Below are 7550 nucleotides of genomic sequence, written 5' to 3' on the forward strand. Positions count from 1 at the left end.
ACACTGTCTACACAAACCGCATGTTACCTAAACTGTCTTAAATCAAAATAATAGCCTGGTGCCTCCTGGACACTGGCAATGTTCAGTGGTTGAAACCCTACTTTGCATTTACTAACTAAATATATTCTCTATATACGGTATACATGTCTACAGAAGCAGCAATTGCATCAGTGTTTGGTAGTATTCCCCTACCCCCTGTCCCTGTTTTTGGAGAGGATGCTTCCTGTGCTCTCTCTTGTAATTGGATAGCTCACCTCACCACCCCACAACTCTCATTTCCCAGCTTCAATCTGCTCTAGCTTCCTAGATAAGCTCTTCTTCCTCACTGAACACTTCCGTGATTATCTCACCTCATGTCATATTAAGCGTTTAGTCTGAGACTTTCCCCAGTAATTGTGCCTCCCCTCCTATTCTTGCAACTATCTTCTCCTTTTACATTTTTTGCTTGCTTCTAATTCTTCTTCAAAATACACTTCTCACCTGTGTCTTTTCAGTAGAGACTTCTCTTTCAAACACAGACAGCTTTGGCTGAAAAAAAGGAATAAAGTTCCTCATATGCCCCCTAGAAATAGGGAAAATGGAGCATAATTTGCATTTTAGTACTTATCTGAAGAGCTTGCTTTGAGGCCTGTCTTTCCTTTGTACTATGTCATCTAGGCCACAGGAACACTTTCTGACCTAGACTATAGGCTCCACTGTATAGGAACCATGTGTTTTATCTTTTCAAAGCACTACCTTTACCTGTGTTTCCGAAAAACATTGTTATTTTTAGTATTAACACTGAAGGAGAAGATACTCTGACATCATGTACATATTTTGAGTTACATCACAGAAAGGTCTAAAGAAGATCCATGAACATATATATTGAATTGGCCTACTGGATACTTCACTTTGGTCAGTCCATTATTATTTATGATGATATTTAAAATATTAGGAGAGAAATCTGAAAATATATTTTGCCCAAGCATATTTTCAAAGATATCCTAAGAGATAAATCATAGCTGTTCATATTAGCCATTACGCTTACCTGTAAGGCTAGGCAGACTGCTACAAAGACGAGGTTAAGACACTGTGCTGTATAAATATTTTATAAGGGAATGTAATATTACCCCAAAGATCGAGGATCAGGTGTATGCCACTCACCAAGAGGGAAGAATCTAGAGAGCTGTTTTGCAGTTGTTTTTGTATTTTGACTATCCCTCAGTGGTATTAAATGTTTGTTTAAAGGCAGGGTTTTTTTAATCTCCCTGTTTATGCTGTAGTGATTTAAAGCATGTTTACATATTATCACAGTTTTAATTAGGAGAGGAGATACAGTTTCAGTCCCTCCCATGCTGGGTTTCCAGAGTAAATTTTTTATCAGCTTCTTTACAGCTGCTTGTCACCCAGTTCCAAGCACAAACACTACAGTTTGCTCAACAGAGCCATCTTTCCCTCCCTGCCAGTTGAAGGAAGAAAGGAGTCAATGAATATGTGCAGAGATATTTGAAGTAGTGAAAATAAAAGAGACACACAGAGATGAAGAATGATCATGGAAAGCTGAGGTCTGTGCTGTCAGAGGATTAAGGTCTGTGCTAACGTGACCTTTACTTTTATTGAGATTCCTTACAAAATTCACTTATAGGGTTTGATTATGACAGGGGTGAGCATCTTCAGTCATTCACTGTCCTGCCTCCCATGTGGTTTATCCTTCTGCCAATTCACATGACCAGATACAGAAGGCTTCAGATGGTAATGGCAGTTTCAAACGCAATGATAAGAGAAGTCATGTGTTTTGGACCTTACCAGTTGGTAGTTATGGTGTGAACAACAGATGGTATGCAGTGAACGATACTGAGCCAGCTCATTTCTGTTTCAAAGATCATTCAAAATCACAGCTGTTGCACAGCATTGGGAGACATATGCTGTGATGTATGTAATGCTATTACCTTTCTCTGGACTTCACAAGGAATAAAAGTAACAGCAATTGTTAGGAACATTATCACAGCTACAGCATTAACAAGATCAGGTCATACCAAAATAAACAAGGGTTTAGCACACACCACTATAAGTGACTAAGCCACATATCTGTTGCATATTCAAATATACTGAAGCAGAAGGAAAGTGAAGCTGTGGGAATACATGACATAAAAAACTAAATTCCTCACACAATTTCTTACTGAAAAAAAAATTCTTTCTGGTTAAAGAGTGAAAAGGTAAATTTGACTGTTTTTTATAGACAGTAGGGCATTGAAAGCTCTAACATATGTGGGAAAGACTTCTATTGATTTGCTTTGGAAGAAATTTTAGTCTGCTTCAGCTGTGCTGACTTACTGGGAAGGACTGTATAGAGGAAATACAAATATTTTACCTGGCTGACAATTATTACTTCAGTTTTTTTTTTTTTTATTTGTTTCAGAGGGTTTTAGGTGGTTTGTTGTTGGTTTTTTTTTTTGATTTTGTTGTTTTTTTCCTGTTTAGTTTCTCTCCCTCAGCTGAAGGAAATTGGATGGCTGTTGATCAGAGGATTTCCAAAGAAAAAGGACAGAAAAAATCAGAAGCTTTCAAATTCACAGCCAAATGTTAGGAAGAGTTAAAGCTGAAATTTAATGCAAATGATACTTTACTGTGATGAGAATAAGCTCCGTTTATTTCAAATTATATTTATGTATCTTAAAATGCATTAAAAATGAATTCTTAACTCAGTATGCATTCACTTAGTTCATATTCCACTTCCACTAGTAAATTTTCAATGCACTTCATAATCGTGTTTATAATGTGAATAAAAAATATATGACAAAACTAGAATAATTATAGTTTGATCCTTTTATATATAACTGATGCCTTTTCAGAGTCCTAACCTATGCGTTTGGCAGAAATCACCACTGTATTTTTTTCATAAAGTTGTTCTCTAAAGTCTAGTTGACAGGTTGTTACTCTCACAAAGAATAAAGCACCACATGTTTTCATGAAGTCTGGCCAGCCTTCAGAATGTTTCATCTCTCTCTGCTTTTATTCCCTAATGTAAAACCTAGCATAATAACAAACAGATTGGTAAAGTCACAAGCTGGGAATGAAGCGAGTGATAAAAAAGTCAAAATGTCTTACTTTTTGAAATCATGCTTTGTTAAATACCATCACTGTAGGGAAACAACTGAGACAGATGAACTGTGATTGCAGGTATTTGCAGTTTCTCAACATCTATCTTTGACATTTGAAAAAAAAAATGGAAATAAAGAGCATGAGTATTGCTATGCTTTACTTAAAATACTGAATATTTAACTCCAGATGTTCTTCAGACTATTTAACTACCTACTGACTGCTGCAAACAATTCTGCAGACCTTAAATGATAGTTCTTCATTCATAGAACCAGAATACTGAACAGTTGTGCTCCTGTGTTGTCAGCAACCAAGGTTTTTGTTCATCTTACACACAATTATATGTGTGTAGTGCAAGACCTATGCCGGGTTTAGCATATAATCACTGTAAGTTTAACTTTAATAAGACAAATTCTCCAATTTTTAGGAATTATATTCAACTGAAACCAGTGAAAATTTAATATCTAATTCTGATTATTTTTTTTTCTCCAGTCACCTTTGCTCTTAATTTTAGTCTTTGAAGCCAGGATCACGTGTCTTCATACTAGTATTACCAAATTACTATTCATGCTTCCTTTTTTCTCATTCTCTGTTTATTTCCCACATTAAGTTTCTGTCATTTCTCCGCTCCATGATCTGACAGCAGTAAATTTACTTTTAAAATGAAACTGTCAACAGTTGTGTAAGTGCAGTTGAAAGTTATGATGATGCCACTGCTAGTATGAGTTTTACAGCAGCCTTTCTATTGCTGCATTTGGTTTGCTATAACATTCAACAGTGCAGATGGCTTGACAATTTCATTTTTAGCACCATATAAATTCCCACAGATACACAGAATAAATTTTATTATTCACATTTTCTCATGAAAAAGTATTATTCTGGTGCCATCTTCTTATTATCATTCAGCATGGACACCAGCAATGAATAATAACAAGAATGTAAACATCTGTTTTTTTTATAACCAGCCATCCAGCAAATTGTTATGTACTTTACAAGCATTATGAGGCATGAGGCAGGCCAAGCACCTTCAGCCACCAAAAAATGAGCAAATATCACTTTGCACTACAAGCATGCTGATGAATTTTTACAATTGTTTACGCTTTTGTAAATTAATACTATTAAAAAAAAGTTAAAATGGTAAACAAAAAAAAAAATTAAACCAATGAAGTTTTAAAAGCAAAGAAGACACTTCATCCAATAGTCTTGAAATTAATTCAGTTTGACTTTCTACAGACATCTAACACCTTATGCATGATCTCACTGGTTTCTTAAGTATTCTTAGTTGAATAATGTCAAATAGTTATAAATATACTGATAGATTTTATTAGAACAAGTTAAAAATAATTACATTTCTCATAGCAGAAACATTAGACCCAAAGATTTCAAAGTTTACTAATTAAATGTACTATCCAGAGCTGCAATCATGTGTTATTTGTATATGGTTCACATTTTACAATATAGCTTCTATGAAAAAAAGTTAAATGTATTTTTATACATTTATCAATCGCTATTTATACTACTGTAAAGATGTCTACTAATATCATGAATCCAACTGTATACACACAGGGAAAAAATATCTAATGCTGATAAAAAACGATATCTAAACAAGATCTAAACCTGTTTTATAATTTAAATTAATTGTTTCAAATTTTATGTTTGCCACCCTGAAAACAAGGATTAAACAAATCAAATAGAGCATAGATCATTGAAAATAAATGAGATTTGTGGATTTCTAAATAGACAAACAGGATGTATTAATCCAGGATTGTTCACAAGGTCTACTACCCTGAGTGCATCTTAAAAATATCACCTGCCTAACAGAATACTGTTTATCCTAAACTCATGACAGTGTAGGCATGTAAAGAGAAAGAAGGTGGCAATTACTTAGTAGCAACTGCAGAGGAGTAGATTGGCTTACTCCTTTCTTCACCTTCCTCAGAGAGCAGAATTGCTGCTCCTCAACTTAGTCATAGCAAGCTGTTTTCACACTAGCAAAAAAGCTTCCAAAGTGAGTGAAAGAGGGCAATGGAGATGGAAGGTGTGCTTGGAACCTTCCTTTGCACATCTGCAAAGAAGAGCAGTGGCTTTTGTGAAGGGAGGATATCTACACACTGACCTGTTTCTCCAGCACACACTTAAGATTCAAGACACTATATTTTTCAGGACACTGGATGTTAATGATAACTTAAGAAGAAGTTTTGGAAATCTTATTTAAAAATCCTCAAATAAATGCTGTCTTCACCCAAATACTGACCAGTCTTAAAATGAAGTGATGTGGAAAATGTTTTTTGAGAGGAGTGCATAGATGTCACTATTATCCTAGCCCAAGCTCTGTGATGGCACTCACTCCATCTTTAATATTTTTTATCTGAATAGTGGATGCAAATGAACACACCTGTATGCTAGACTTCAGATTTTAATCTCCTTCTAGAACTTACTTGGCTTGACCAGCTTTAGATCGGTAAAGCACGTTACCTGGATAACATACTTTACTTGCTCATCATCTTAGCAATAACCAACTCATATATTTTTAGTACCTTTACGAGGAAGACATATACTCTTTTTCCAGAAAGACATTTTGTGAGGGAATGGAAGAAATAAGACAGTGATTGTTACCTACAATATACTGATATATACTTCTGCAATCATGTTCCATAAGGCATCTGAGATCCCTGGTTAACATGAATTTTCAAGGACACACACAACATACAAATGACTCAGCTGAACCTACTGATCCTGTTGCAATGCAATATACATGAATTATGTGGACAGACAAACAGCTTTAGGTAGATACAGGAAATCATGAAGAGGAAGTGGCAGAAAAGCAAAAAAAAATTCAGAAAAATTGCAAAAGGAAATACAGGATTTTTAACCTTGTAACCAAGGCACAGTACTGATGTCACTGAAAAAAAATAATTTAAGGACTTTCAGACAGCAGGTGGAAAAATACCTGCAACAGAAAATCCAAATATATCAGCTAAAAAGCACAAAATTAGCTGGTTTGAAATCAGACAGCATAAGCTGGGAATGATGAGGAAGGAAAAGAACACAATACTCTGACTTCCAAGAGCACAATACTGCTGCCTCTGTTTGCTTTGATTAATCCTAACTGTTAAATTTCCCAGGTAGAAAATAAAAAGTTCTCTTTTTTTTCGTGTGTGTGTTACCTATAACTTAGAGACTACTGAATCAACCCATTCCTCTAAGACCTAACAGGAGCCAGTCAGCACTGGGGGAAGTGTTAAATAATGATAAAATATATTTTGAGGTCACTGTCAAGGAAAGCTGGTAGAACAATAAGCTTGACCATTCCTGTCTGAAGTTCAGTATTATCAAGGTAGAGGTCTGCAATGCACAGGGTAGTTTCTTTGCTCTATGTATCAGTGATGAGCAAAGAAATATCTGCAGAATAATATTTATATCCTCCCATGTCTCATGGACCAAAATCAAGCAGAGGGATGGAACTGGAGACACCTTGATCATGATTCCTGATCTTATCAACTTCCCAGGGTTTATGATATGAATTTTATTTTACGGCAACAGAAGTAAAAGTACATGTTGTATTGAAATCATATAAATAAAGATGTTCTATATGGAATGTAATTTCCCTTACAATCCACACAAAAATACATTTTCCCTATTAGTAAAAACATAAATTACATCTGCATTGTAAGGCTGTGCAGTGTTTCTGGACGTTATTAAACATTTTCAATTTAACATTCCCAAGATGATAATGTTTCCGTAAGGAAAGAAAATTTATTTCTATCTCCTTGCTAATAATTCCACTAGTAAAATATAATTAATTTTTTATATAACAACTTAAAAAAAATTGCTTTTTGATAATAAGTTAACAAATGAATCACAACATTAAATGGCTGAATAAGCTTTCACATCTCTATTCTATCTTCGAAATTATTATCTTATATAACATATTCTTCATGGTTTGCACCCTTCTGTTGCTAAATGGGTATTTATTTAACATACAGAATAATTTTCTTTTAAACCTAAGTTAGATGCATGCTCAAGAACTCTCATTTTGAAGAGCAGTTGATGATGGGAGTGAAACTTTGAATAGAATGATTAGCAACAATTTAATCCACACATTTTCTGAATATTTTTGTCCTTAAAGTTACTAAACATGCATCTAAAAAATATACTTATTTGTGGCACCTGAAAATCCTAACATCACAGTTCTCTGATGAAATAAGTGCAGTACAATGAGATATATATGTAGCAGAGATACATTTAAATATATGCAGATTTCATTTGCAAAAAGGAAGAAGAGCAAAGAGAACCACAAAAACAAGCAAACAAGTTTGTGGTTTCATTCTTGCTTCCTAATCCACATTTCTCAAAAAGGATTCCATAGTAGATCACTGCATTACTATGTCTCTTATTTATACTTCCAAATTTAATTTTTACTGAATATGTAAATGATCTGACACTCTGAAGGGTAATCATAAATTAAAGTT

The sequence above is a fragment of the Melopsittacus undulatus genome, unplaced genomic scaffold (assembly GCF_012275295.1).
Source record: "Melopsittacus undulatus isolate bMelUnd1 unplaced genomic scaffold, bMelUnd1.mat.Z mat_scaffold_668_arrow_ctg1, whole genome shotgun sequence".
Lineage (NCBI taxonomy): Eukaryota > Metazoa > Chordata > Aves > Psittaciformes > Psittaculidae > Melopsittacus > Melopsittacus undulatus.